The following is a 14,857-nucleotide window of genomic DNA, read 5'->3' as shown; positions in this document are numbered from 1 at the left end:
AGAAGTGTGCATTAAGTGTGCATTAAAATGCATATATTAGTGTAACTAACAGAGAAGTGCACTGTATTAGGGGCGATTGCTTTGCAAAAATGTCTTTAGGCAAAACTGCATACCAAGGATGTGAAGAAATTCACACTAAAATGCTGATGAATTTTCATGTCTTTTTTTAAAAAAATGCAAACTGATACGGAAATGAGGAGAACTCACCTTAATATTGGGAAAATAAGAAACAGAGAAACCTAAATTAACAGATTCACTCATGCATAGAAGGGTGCCATTGTGTTTTCACCAAAGTGGGGGTGGGGGAATAGCAAAAACCTAAAATGTTTTTTCTTTCTCTTTTTCTTTTTTTGTTTCAGTCCCACATATGTGAGTCAGAAAGCAATTTTCTGTCCCTACAAAATGGCAGCAGGCACAGACGCAAAATGTTATTTAAGACTTCAACCTCTGCTCATCCACTAAACTTCTGTTATGAATCCAGATCTTTTCTGTTATCTGGTCCTTGTCAAAAGCCAACTGAAAACATACCAAAATATGCTTCTAGCCACACCTGTGCAACTGGGCTCCCCCTCCCCCCCGCTCTTCCACCCCAGCAGCTATTTAATCTATTCATTTCACCAGTTACATATATTAAAGGTAAAGGTGCCCCTGCCCGTACGGGCCAGTCTTGACAGACTCTAGGGTTGTGCACCCATCTCACTCAAGAGGCCGGGGGCCAGCGCTATCCGGAGACACTTCCGGGTCACGTGGCCAGCGTGGGAAGCTGCATCTGGCGAGCCAGCGCAGCACACGGAAACGCCGTTTACCTTCCCGCTAGTAAGCGGTCCCTATTTATCTACTTGCACCCGGGAGTGCTTTCGAACTGCTAGTGTGGCAGGCGCTGGGACCGAAGGACGGGAGCACACCCCGCCGCGGGGATTCGAACCGCCGACCTTTCGATCGGCAAGCCCTAGGCGCTGAGGCTTTTACCCACAGCGCCACCCGCATCCCGTTACATATATTACTTTATTGTAATAAAAGCACAAAGTGGATTGCATTAACAATACAATCCTAGGCATGTGTAATGCTCACTGTGTTCAACAGGGCCTAGTATGTCTGTTTAGGATTGCAGCCTAAGGTCCAAAAAAGTTTAAAGCTATATCTCTATTCAAGCATTCCAATAACTTATTGATAGCTGATCTGTATGTGGAGTAAGGGCCAGTATGTCGCAATAGCTTAGAAGGATACAGGGCCTGATCTGCAGTCAGAGGCACATGGTGCTACTGCAGGATCCCTGTTAGTGCTGGGCTAATCAATCTGTGTCAGGGTACTGGTCTCACTGCAATAGTGTCCCCAAATGAAGTGGGTTTTCACTGAACAAACTGGGTTGCATTGGCAAAGTTTTGAATTTCACAGAACTCTTCTTTAGATGGAATAAAAAGCTTTCCATTCTGTCTAGTAAAGAAAACTGTCAAATACCCTAAACCAGCTCATTCTGTTTTAAACCGTCAGACCTTCGGGACCGACTCCTAGGGAAGACCAGACACTTTCTCATTTCACCATTCACTGTGAATCAATGCAGTTTTATCCCAAAGCATTTTCAAGATCTCAGTTTTGCTCCCTTTGTTTACAAGGGTTAATTCTGCAGCTCTTCCATAGACAAATTCAACTGAAAGTCTCAGGGAACATGGTATATGTGCTCTGATTATGAATTCTGCCCTGCTTGTTAGAATCACACCCCCCCCCTTTTTTTTTTTGTCCTTTACTGTGGTCACAGTTGTGGGGGTTCATGGGCAAGCAGAAAAATTAGGAGATCCCAAAATACGCTTTCAATGTCTGAGTTTCCATGCACAAATTCTTGCATGACTTGGCACGTAAGCAGTATATATACAGTGCATAATTCTACCCAATTGGTACATGCCGTTTTATTGGTACATGAAAGTTGACAGTATACCCAGCTGTAATTTTGCTCATTTATTTTTCCCATTTGAGTAGTGCTTTTAGGCGTGTAGCATTCCAAAGCAGTTTCTAAAATGTGAAACAATTGTCTCAATAAAGATTTATATGGTACAGCCAAAGAACACCGTTTCGTAACAGCAGTTTAAAGAAAAGCCATACAGACGTAACCGTCAGATTAAGCATCATAAAAAGTTTGGGTGAAAAGACACATATTCACTTCAAACTAAAAGGGTAACACAAATGGCAGCCAGGTGAGCTTTGCTGGGGGAGCAGGTTCTGTTATGGCAGGGTGCCATAAGAAAAAGGACTATATTTCGTGTCATCCCCACCTCATCACAGCAGCCCACAGAAGGGTCTCTTACTCATGGTCAGGCTGGTATGGAAAGAGATTGGCCTTGTGGCATCTCGGTCATGAGTCCTGTAGGATTTTTAAAATTCAAACCAGCATTCCAAATAAGGCCAAGAAACAGACTGGGGGCCAGTGGAGCTCTTTGAAAATAGGTAACATGTGTTCCACTTGCCTATCTGCCATTATTTTGTATTAACTGTGCCGAGACCTACCTAGGGACCCTTGCACCCTCGGCAAGAAGCTGTATTGCTCCCTTCCCACCCCCCAAAAAATCACAATAGCCACATTAGAAATTACTACATTTTATGTGACCCAAGTACTGAAAGAGTCTAAAGTGAGGGTAAGGCGGGGAAGATAGACGGGGGGAAAAACACATGCCTTTGTGCTGCAGTGCGAGGACAAGAAGTTTCTCCTCCTTTTGATCTTCCTGTAGCACCGTTGCTACACACACATATATGTCCATGCTCTCCATAGTCTCCAATGGTCCACCTTCGTACTGCCTTGCCATTTCTCCTACCGCTCAGCTCCCAGCTCCTGTCTAAACTCACAACCTTACACAGATAACTAGAGGCAAATTTCTGGGGTGATTATTTCAGTGTGGGGGAGGCCTGCACACCTGTCAGGGTCCAGTATCACCAATCCCTAGGTGTGCCTCTGTAACGGTGGGTTGTCACCCGCTAAGTTATATTCACAGTAGACCTACTGAAATTAATTGGCCCATGTTAGTCATGCCCATTAATTTCAGTGGGTATATTCTGAGTAGAACCAGCATTGGATTGAACTCAAGCATAGCTCCACCAATTTTTATATTAAAAGTATTACAATAGTCCCAAATGGGCATTGCTTTCCTAGGTGCTAGTTCTCCTGCATGTCTGCAAATTCTCTCCTAACAGTGTATGCATAGATATTAAAAAGAAAAGGGAAAGGGAACAACATTAACAGCCTATCAAACCTCAAATATGCAAGAAGTGTACAGTGATGAACTATACCAGTTCGTAAAGAAAATGTATCTCCTACATGAAAGTACACAAAGAGAACCTTTCCGATTGCACAGTGCAGCAAAAACATCCTGGCCCATTGCCTGACTGTAACTACCTGGCTATTGCACAACCTGTTATTGGTCAAACTAGGCTACCTAATGATATTCACATGACAAACTTAAAACAAGTGTGAACTACGGTTTGGGGGGCTTTTTTGGACTGCACAATCAACTTTTACAACTCCTGGCCATCAAGCGTGACATTTGTTCAAGAGGAGAAATATGTTTTCAGAAGGGCTAGGCAAATTAATGGAAGGTCTATTCCTCAAATAAAGAATGTTGTTGTTCTTTCTATATCACTTTTCATCTGAGGATTACAGGGTGGTTTACAATACAGAAACAAGAAAATACATAAAATCGTAACAAACAAAACAATAATGTCCCCCACCCCCAGTTTAAAAGACCATAGATTGTTTAATTAGCCAAAGCTACGAGAGAAGAGGAATGTTTTTGCCTGGTGCCTAAAGATATGTAACAAAGGTGCCAGGCGAGCCTCCCTGGGGAGAGCATCCCACAAATGGGAGTCACCACAGAAAAGGCCTGTTCTCATCTTGCTGTCCTCTGGAACTCTTATGGAGAAGGCACACAAAGAAGGGCCTCAGATGATGATCTCAGGGTCTGGGTAGGTTCATATAGGGAGTGGCAGTCCTTCAATTAATAAGGTATTACTGTCCTGAGCCATTTAAGGCTTTATAGGACAAAACCAGCACTTTTAATTGGGCCTGGAAACTAATTGGCAACCAATTGGGCCAGGATTGGTGTTATATGCTCAAACCACCTTACCCAGGTGAGCAAGCTGGCGACCAAAGCAGTTTCTGTGCCAAAACCAAGCCTAGACCATCAGTTTCCTCCAAGAGCACCTGGATCTGGCCCACAATCCAATATTACCATCTACTGAAAGACAGAAATACTACTTATGCTATTAAATCTCTGAAAGCTTTCAGATTGGGCCACTATGGGTCACTTAAGCTGATTCGTGATTTTCAAACTTTCTACCTTTCCACATTGACTCCTCTCTCATCTCTTGAGAAGCCGCTTCATATCTTTCATACAGCAACAATAAATTCAAGAGTGCAGACTCAATTCGTGTGGGGCACTTCCCGAAGTTAGTGGGCCCAACACAAACACAATGCACAACCTAGACTTTGCACAACCCCAAACTTTCCTCTGGCAACAGATTGCAGGGAAGGTAATCTAACTGAGGAATCCCTGAGAAGCTTCCAAGGAACCCCATGGCTTTCCTAGAAAATGGACTGAAAACCCCTGGGCTAGATGTCTTAGAATCTTTAATAACGTTTATACATCTCCATGGGATGGAAAGCCACAGCCAGTGGTGGTTTTTCAGCACACGTACATACTGTGAAATGTACACACATGCAGCTTTGATTACTGTTGATGATGGTATGACCAGAGAATCAGGAATTTTCTGATTCAGACATTTGATGACCAGCTTGTTTAACTCAAGCAATGCTCCTTTTTGATACAACGACTAAAGTAAAATTTCAGCTTGTGGTGAGATATCATGACTTTCTTGAAGCAAGGGAGAACTCTATCAGTCGTATACTGTGATTTCAACTACAATTTAAGACTGTTTCAGTTCCTCCTGAAGCAAACAACATACCTTCATGACGAGCGTATAAAATTTAAAAAGGGAACTATTAAAATGCATGGCATGATCCAGCAACATTCACAGCACACGCTCCTGATGGGTATGTTCAGAATACAGCCAAATATCTCCCATTCAGATAATTGGGGCATAACTTCCACTGGATTGTACTTGCAGTGTTAGTTCATGGTTATTTTTAAACATTGGTAATGATACTGCCATTTTAATAATTCCAGCTCTTTTACTCAATTTTTAGATGGCAGTATTGTGGTGAAAACTATTTTAAAGTATTACGATTTGCATCTTTCTAGTTATTTGTCCCATCTAGAACATGCCTGTAGATTATTGCACAGCACAGCAAGAAAGTACTGCATACATTTCAGTGTATGCAGTTATAAATTACATATCACAGCCACTTTTCTCCAGCCACACTCACCCTACAGTTAACAATGACAAGGAATCAAGCATGCTATAATTTGCTCCCTCCCTCCCTTATAATGCCTGTGGGTTTCTTTTTTTTCCTCTCTCTCATATCCAGTGAGAATAAGCAGTGTTTGCCTGTGTGCAAGATGACACTAAGGATGCTTGAAGAACCCGATTGTTGTGAATTCTGATACCAACTGATTCACAACCTCCCAGAACCCGAGTTACCCAAGGCTTTTCACACTTTCCAAATGTTCTAACACAGGTGTTGGTGCAAAATAAAGCTATCGAAATGTTTTTGAAGTGTGGGTTTTCAAAGAAAGTACATTTCGTAATTTGTGATTTAGAAGGAAATGCATTTAGAAACACACCTTTTGAGGGAAAGCAAATATGTTAAAGTTTTGTGAATTTTCAAGCACGTTTTGTTTTAAATGCACCGAATGTGAATGAACGCAATGCAGACACCATGCCTTCTTGGGCACCACCTCATTCTAGAAAAAGGACTCCACCTACATCCTCCACACACAGACACATAAAAACAGTTAACATAGCAATTCTAGTCCAACCCATATACATCAAATATTCCTAATTATTTCAGCTCTGGCTAGCAAGGATGCAAGACAAAGGCGAGATTGATGTAGTATGTCTCACAATGGCTCTACTGATTTCTCCACTGGCCCTTCCTCTGCACATGGTCAATTAGAATTGAAAATCCTGTGCTGATTTCATTCTCTGGAATTTTTAAGCAGGTCAGGAAGAAAGATGTTATTGAAAGGAAAACTCTCATCTAAATAAGAAAAGAGCACGTGGCCATCTGGTTCAGTTCTACCGTACAGAAAAGTCGTTGAAACTCAGACACTCTCTCTCTACCCGCCCCCCCCCCCGCCTCTCTTTCTGTGCAAGAGTTTGCCAAGGAATCAAAGAGGAGTGTGTTTACATTTAGGTTCCCTTAACATATTTTTATCTCCAAAAATGCTCTGCGCAGCTCGTTTCCTTTCTATAGATGCATATGTTCGCTTACTCATGTCCCTTGCTTAGCAAGATTTGTAGGCTCAGTTGCCAGCAACAAGCTTGATAAAGGTTGGGGCAATCCAAGCAGCCCTTTTAACGTTCTAAGAATGTCTCTGATATAATTTTTTCCTCAAGGCTGTAAGGATGGCTTCACGTACTAAGTCTTTCCTACATGGAAAGGGCTACTGCACTGGAAACAGCATGAAATCTGGGTGTAGACCATAACACATTTGACCTTAAGTAGGCACCCTGGGAAGCCACAACTCATGCTATGCTAAACTTTCATTTCTGACATGGGAAAGTTTATACCCCATTAAATGAGGTACAAACATTTCTGGGTTCCTGACAGATGTGTCGACCCATTTCTTTTCCCTTGCCGCGGTCTGGCCTCCTCTTCTGCATTACCGGATGCTTTACAAAATGCATAACGTAGATTTCTACCTTTGCACTTATGTGCTGTCCATGTGTCGATTTATTTTTCGATGAACGAAACCAGGTTACCTCCTGATCCACAGTCCAGCTATTTAAAATATTTGGAATTCTGTGCCTCCTCTGCTGCCACTTCCCTTTTTTGACTGCATGGGCACAATAAATCTGGCAGTTCGCTAATTGGGGCGGGGATTATTTGTATGTGGAAGAAGTTAAAAAAAAAACATGCTGGAAATACAAGAGTAGTGATGTACAAAAGTGGACGGAAATTAAACAGAACAATGTGTATTGTCTAAGTCTAAGTGTATACTTAATGTGCAAATTATTTTGGAAATGTGCACAAGCCATTTGTGTGCAGGCATTTTGTAAACGTTTTGAAATTTATCCCCAATTACTACTGTTCCTTTTCTTTTACCAAATGCAGCCAGACAGGCTGCAAGCTACAGGGGAAGACTAGCTAAGGAGGAGCTGTTTAACCCTTTTCTCCTTGGTGACGTTACCATTAAAGTGATTTACACAAGGAAAAAAATACAGAGGGTATAGGGTTAGTAAGCACCTTCCCTACCCCACACCCCATCAACTTATCCCAGCCACACAATATTCTGTCTGTAAATTTCATAGCTACAAGTTAACTACACACAACTGAGCATCACACGACACTGGGCAGCATGTTTATGAATCAAAGTTTCGTAGCATTTTTTCCACCAAAATTTGGGGTGCTGAGATCAGACCATATCCTAAAGGCTTGCCAAATTATCTCCTCCACCACACTTTGGCATACACACACCACAAATGTGAATGGTTCCAAAACCTACAGATCTGCAGGTGGCTGGCCACAGACCATAGGTTTTGAGGGGGGGGGGAACAACCCCCATTACCATTAGTCGAGACACAGGGAGCAAGCTCGCTACAGGCACATCAGCAACAGTCCCACTGAAACAGCAGCTGTAACACTGAAGCACTGCAATAAGAAGTGCTTCTTTAATGATCTGCATCCCCCTTACCAGCTCCTACCACCAGGCAGAACACCAAGTGGAAGCATTGTTCAAATTCTAATTATTTCCAATAACCATGATTTCTACTCCAGCTTGTTACAAAAGCCGATCTGTTAAAAAAGGTGTTATTGCTAGGTTCATTCAGAGGTGACGGTTATAGGGAAAGGGTGCGGTGCTGAGTGTATTTCTTGCATCGATTTACAGATGTTGGTGGCAACGCTGGAAGCAGTGGGGGGTTGAAGCAGGCATGCAGCAACGACCTTTGTTTCCTGCACATGCAACCCTGTCCTTTTTGGAAGGCTCAGAACGGCTCCTGTCCTTGGGTTCTCATTTTGGCACTTCTGGCATCTATCCTTTGCATGCAGTCACCTAAATGATGTACCCTGTCCGCTACAGTCTGGAAGCGAAGATGGAGAAGAAGACATTCCGGTAGTGGAAGTAGGAGGACCTGCTCCAGCAATGGTTGCCTAATTAGCACCATGTGAGAATACCCAACACGTAATTTGAGAAGATGTGGGTAAGGACTGATGCAAACTTCATGCAGTAATTACAGCAGTCAATGCCTTGAATATATAAATCAGGACATGTATTTAAAGCAGTGCTGGGTGCATGGTATTGAGTCACGCTGAATTTGCTATTCCCAGTATAGGTCTACTGCATGTTCCTGTGCAAAGGCAAATCTTAGAATATGTGGTCCTGTTTCTATGAACACTGGTTTCGTCCATAGAAGAAAGGAGCATGCTGCATAATGTCTGAATGGGTTCTTCTAGCCAAGGAATAGGAGAGGCTGATCAGCAGAGGGAAACTCAACTACAGGTATGTATGTGTAAGTGTGTGAACATGTGTGTGCACCTAGAGAGAAAGGGCACAAGTGTACAACACTGGATTCTTCAGCAGACTGTGAATATACATTTTCACAGCTATTCTGGAAATACAGAAGAACCAGATTTCTGAATCGGGCGCCACAATGTCACACCATAAATTTAAAGAACCATTCTGGGCTAGTAGTAATAACAAACGAACTCTCAAAATTATCCACTCTGTCTGTGAACAGAGAAATTGGTGGTGGGTGGGTGTTTTCACCAAATTGCTTATGGGAGAGGAGAAACTATTCAACAGTTAACACATAGGAATATAGGAAGGTGCTTTCTACCAAATCAGACCATTGGTCCATCGAGTTCCTTATTGTCTGACTGGCAACAACTTGCGAGGGTTTCAGATGGGGGAATTCCCAACCTTATCAGGACCTGCCGAAGATTGAAGCTGGGATTTTCTACATGCAAATCATACGCTCCACCACTGAGTTACAATTCTTCCCCTTTCTTGGGGAGACCATTTGCACTGACGATAGCACGGCTTCCTTCTTTTCTCCCTAAGGTTCTTTTTGTTGTTGCTGCTGCCATCTTGTTGCAACACAGGTGCAGAAACTGTGTAGGCAACCCGGCCACCATTTTTGCATCCTCCACAATGCCCTAGACCAAGCGCCATTCCAGGGCATGATGTGTGTGTGTGCGTGGAGAATGATGACTGCCACACACAAACACAAAATGAATAATAGTAAGAGAGAATATCTTGATTTTTGATGCTCCTTCAGAATGAACTTACACAACCGTGCAACAAACTATTTATTAGATGTAGCTACCGTTCAGAAGATTATACCAAGGAAAGTATCAGTATCGTAATGAATCCCACTTAAAAGTGGGCGAACTGTACAGCAAGGGTGTTTGATCCTGGATAAACTTAATTCAGTTGCAGGTTCCCATTTACAAAGGCAAGAGCAGCAGTCCTGTAACTAAAAGGTTTAAGTTTAAAACTTTTTGTACTAATGAATGTATATTGACTCAGAAGTGGGGATGAAGCTGTACATTGTGTATGTTTCTGACTGTGATTCTTCTTCTTTTTTCTTCCCTTTTTACATATTTCTTTTGTTTTACAAAGCCACAAAGGCTGTGATTTGAAACACAAGTGGATTTTTGAGCCCTCTCCCTTTCCACCATTACTCCACTGAAATCAACTCAAATCCAGCTGTTTTCACCCCAATGAAGAAACTGTATGGGTACCCATATAATTTCCACTGAGGATGTCAAAACAGTGAACAGTCAGTTTTCAACCTTTCTCTTCACACTTTGAAGGAGACCAGTACTGTACATTTTTTTGAATAAATCACAAGATCACTTACCGCCATTGAAGGCTGTTATTGCCCATTGTGGTGAAGTTCTGGTGATTTACAGGTAAGATGTGAAGTAACACACTAGGATTATGAAATCTTTTTAAGTAAGTATTGAATATAAGAGGTATATTAACATCTGTTGGTGCATTAAATAGGTAGAAATCAGGGATAAATGCATTTTTGGAGATGCTGTAACCTCTCTAGTTATTTGAAGTAATTAAAAAAACTGCTTTAAGAGGTAAGTAAACTGAATAAATGACAGTGATAATGAAAATAGAGCACATTAAGAACGCTAGAATGAATGTGTTTTCATGAACAACCTTTCAATTCCTTACCCGCTCACACTGGAAAAAACCCTATTGGGCTTAATGGGACTTAATTTTAAGTACTTCAATACACACTTACAAGGAAGTAAGTCCATTTGAACTCTAGGTATACATTTATAGTATAGGGCTGTTACATACTGAGAACTTAGACTGCTGGAATTCCACTACCCTATCAGAACTAAGTAAGGAGTTTTAAATGTCGTTTTGTCGTATGGATGGTATTTTCATACACATGCAATAGTCTGCATTACAATGCAGATGGACAACATTATAGGTCTCCTCTTTAAATAGAAATTTTAAGGAAATGTTTTGTTACACTATATCAGTTAACATGTTACTCAAGTTACTTTGCCATATGTGCGCAGACAATGTTTCCATTGAAATTATTTAGAGAATGCCATTACTCCCGCCCCCTGCCCAACACACATACTTTCTCTCATAAAAATGCCTTCAGTGGGTCAGGGGAACTTTTAGAAAGAAAGTTACTAGGTGAATGCACCACTGAAAACAAAAACAAATGAATAGAAAATCAATTTACTCATTGGAGTAAACCTGAAAGTGTAAACCTAAAGCACTTCACAAAATTACAGATGTATCTTTAAAAAAAATAAAAAATAAACAACAGCACTTTATTTGCATTCCTCCCTCACTGCATAGGTTTCACTCTCAATAACAGTGTTTGCTATAAAGGCCATATCCATTTCTATATTGCACGGCTGGGCACAGAATACTGGTTGGTATGTGAAACTAGCTTGCGTGACCTTCCCACCCTTTCACCTAAGAGATTTCACTAATATTATTTTAAAACGACATCAAAGTTCTCTTTAACTGGCCAAATTTCAGGCAAAAGTTGCTGTTGTTCTCAAACATCATTAGTGAAATTTGTCAGGTGAAGAGGCAACAAGGTCACAACACATCCCTATTCAAAGCCAGTTTCATTGCTTTTGCACCAGGTTTCCATAACCTGGCACATTTTAGGCTGGCAAAAGCAGTTCTACACCAACCAGTACTCTGCGCTAAGCTGTCCCATAAAAGAATCAACCCGCACATTATAATGCATTTATAACAAACACTTACTGTGCAAAAGCCGCAGGAAATATTTTCCTAATCTTTATCAACATTTTGTTAACTTCCTGCAAAACTCATACCTATGCATCACCTGTTCAAGATCATCCAAAACCGCTTTGAATTTGGTTTCAGGCAAAATTTCCTAGTGACTCGACTCTAAATATTTCTTGTCTTTAAGGCAACAGTCCTGTACATACTTACCTGGGAGTAAGCCATTGAACTGCACATCATCAGACTTACTTCCAAGTAAACAAATGTAGAATTGCAGAGTTACTCATCTCCTTTTAACCAATTCACAGGCCACATCGAAATTTTAAGTGCAGCTCTGAAGGCATAAACACCTCAGTGTTTCACCCCAAAGTCCAACTTTATGAAAGTGTTGTTTCTCAAAACAATGTAATAGCTGCCTAACAAGGGGGATAACAGCAAAGTAAATGACTTGATGCTTCTTACAAATGGGTTATTGAATTACCTTGGAATGTTTATGTATGTTCGTCTAAACACAGTAATCTTTTTTTTTAAGGGGGGGGGGGGAGAAGCACCATGCAAGACACTTTGTGCAATGCCTTTCTATACACTCCACACTTTCTAAAAATAATACCTGTGGGAACTGTCATAGTATATGAAATGCACAGCACATGAATACTAAAGTAAACTGTGAGCTTGACAAAACTGCAAAGAGGACCAGATAGTGGTGCTTGCAAATGCATTGCGAGGGACAGAGAGAAAATACATGTCAAAACGGGTCCTCGCCTGGCTAGAGAAAGGGGATATTGTTTGCCTGGGTCTTGCCACGGTGTGAGGAGCAAGACTCCCACCCTTCTTCTGCATGCAGTTGAAGAATAAGCCTGGCGTGCATTGCGTGCAGGCTCCTTGATTGGAGAATGGGGAAGGGGGGGGGGGACCTGGCTGGAATCCAGACAGGCTGGAGTAAAGCGCTCTGTTGATCATTATGTCTGGCCTTCAGGTGTCTCAGCTCACAGTGGGCGGTGGTTGGGGGAGGTGTAGATAACAGTACGGCAGACAAAGAAGAGGAAAAAATAAAGAGTGTTGCTTTGTGTGTGTGTGTTTAAAAAAGGTTATGAGATATTTTCACGCCGAGTCCTCCTTTTAGAAAATGCATTCCTTGGGTTCCTTTCCCAACAAACCACAGCAAGCGTAGGCTCTGCCCGCGAATATTTATTTCCAGATGTATTTAGGAACGTCTGGAGTCTCACTAAACCATTTTCTCATTTTAATTGAAATTCATATTTCAAGGGGCGTTGTTTTGTTTCGCTGTGGGTGAAGCAAGAAACAGTTTGCATGTCTCTCTCTGTGTTAGGTTTTGCTCTGCACTTTCTTACAGACCCTGCTTAGCTGGGTCTGAATCAGATTTCTATTGTCCTGTTCGCCCTCCCCTCCTCCCCTCCCCTCCGTCCCAAACCGCTCCCCTGTGAAGCTAGTTTCAGAATGCAACTTTCTCATAAAGGGTCGCATTTTTCTACTCTTTAGTGCCTGGTGAGAATTCTTTATGCGAGCATAAGCTGTAAATCAAAGTGCCTTGCTATACTCCGAGACTCTTGAATTCATTTTTCCCCCTTCTCGGGAGGAGGGGAGAAAAAGGGGGCAAAGAAGGAGAAGAAGAAGAAGAATAAGGAGTAGAAACTACACCCCCTTATTCTTTGTCTGTTGCTCCTGCTTGAGAACTCGTAAATCTCACGCAGCAAAAGCAACTTGAATCTCTCGTGGTGTGTGTGTGTGTGTGTAAAAAGCACCAGGGAAAGACTCCTTATTATGAATGTCTTCTGATCGCCTTGTTTTCTCTTCCCTCTGATCTTGTGCTATGAAGAGAGTCCCACACCGCTTTCCTTTTTCTTCTCTTCTTCTTCTTCTTCTTCTTCTTCTTCCTTCTTCTTCTCCCAAGCCCGTTGGGAATTCAAGCAAATTCAAAATCAAAGGCGAGAGAATTCCAATGCGTGTCTATGTGTGTTGGGGTTTCTTTTGGGGGGGGTGGGGGGGAAGCAACCTCTCTGCCCTAGGTGCAATTAAATTATCCTAGGCAGGCAAAGAAATAAATAAATCGCTGGAAAGAGATTTATTTATTTATATGTCAGGAAAGAAAGAAAGAAAGACATCCTACTCGAAAGAGGGGGGGAGAGTGGAGTGGGGGGGGGTCTCTTGCCCCACAGAACCTTGTCCAGAAGAACCTGCGAGGCATTTTGTCCCCGAAGTGTCTCCGGGCGGCCTCATTATCATAACTGTCAGATGCCTGCAAAGTGTGGCGCGTCCTCCCCTCGCCAGCTGACTTGGCAAAGTTTGTCCCTCGCTTCCCCGCCGCCCCACCCGGAGCGCCGCACCTCACTCAAGACCCCCCGAGAAAGGAAGACGCGGAAAATCAATAAGGAGCCGAGCGTCCTCGTCGTCCGTCCCCCCCCCCTCAGACCCTCTTTCCTCGTCGCCGCCGTCCCCCCCCCCCCCAGCCAGCCAGCCAGCCACCCCACCTTCCCCCTCCTCGTTTTCCCTCACGAACAAAGCAGGACACTGTCTGTGATAAGCAGCGGCGTGGCTTCGCAGACTTTTGCCCTGAGGGAATAACTCTGCACATTTTATATATATATATATATAAAGAAGTTGAGGGCTTCTCGGAATATCGGCAGGCGAACCTCTCTTCCCCCCACCCCCGCAAAGTCTTCTCCTCAGGAATGCCCCCACCTGCGCGCCAACGGCGGGTCCGCCGAGTGAGGGGAAGCGTTTTTTGACACATGCCCGGGACCGAACCCGCCGCTCAGAGAAGAAAGAAGGGGATGGGGGGGGGGCGGGCGACGAGGGACGGGACTCACCGTTTCCCGCTGAGGCGAAGTCCCTCCGGCGTCGTCGGCGAGCTGCACGCGGCGTGAGAAGCATACCAAAGATGCAGAATTCCCAGGGGTTGGATGCGTGGGGGGCCGGGGCAGGGGCTGTGTCGGGCCGGGCCGAAGAAGAAGAAGAAGAAACGGAAAGGAGGGCGGTGGTGGGAAAGTCTCCCTTGTCCAGCAGCTGCCGCCGCCGCCGCCGCCGCCTCGAACGGGGCGCTCCCCTTTGGCGCGCGCAGAGACATCCCACCGCCGGCGCGAGCTGGCCGACCTGAATTGAAGAACTAAATAGCGCCCGTGTGAAGAGACAGGGTGATGGTGATTGTTGGAGGTGGGCGGGCGGGCAGGCGGGGTGGGGTGGGGAGTGGAGGGGAGGGGGGGTCTAAGCATCGTCACGTGAGGCGCGACGCGCTCCCCCATTGGCGGCGAAAGCATAACTTGGGCACCCCTTCGCCTTTCTCCGACGCGTCGCTCGGCGAGAGTTGGGAGTGCGCGCGCCGAGGGAGAGCTCGTCTGTCTTGTCTGTCTGGGTCCTCCTCCTCCTCCTCGCCGCCGCCGCCGCCACCACAGTCCGTGTGGAAGAATGACTGTAGGGTTTCCGAAAGGGACTGGATTAGTAGAGGCGCGAGGCGGCGAGCGTGAAGTCATTCTCCGGCTGAGGCGGGAGGGTGG

At 43.9% G+C, this 14,857-nt stretch overlaps 1 long non-coding RNA gene across 1 annotated transcript in view; it reads right to left on the bottom strand.

The window, feature by feature from the left end:
- Positions 1-14,450, bottom strand: part of LOC310679776 — a 97,335-nt gene extending 82,885 nt beyond the window's left edge. Inside the window, exon 1 of the long non-coding RNA XR_014512524.1 lies at positions 14,174-14,450. This is a non-coding gene — a long non-coding RNA (uncharacterized lncRNA). The remainder of the gene's footprint in view (positions 1-14,173) is intronic.
- Between the last annotated feature and the right edge of the window lie 407 nt (positions 14,451-14,857).

This window comes from Podarcis tiliguerta (genome assembly GCF_965153285.1).
Source record: "Podarcis tiliguerta genome assembly, chromosome: 6".
NCBI lineage: Eukaryota > Metazoa > Chordata > Lepidosauria > Squamata > Lacertidae > Podarcis > Podarcis tiliguerta.
This window is presented reverse-complemented; position numbering and strand designations above follow the sequence as displayed.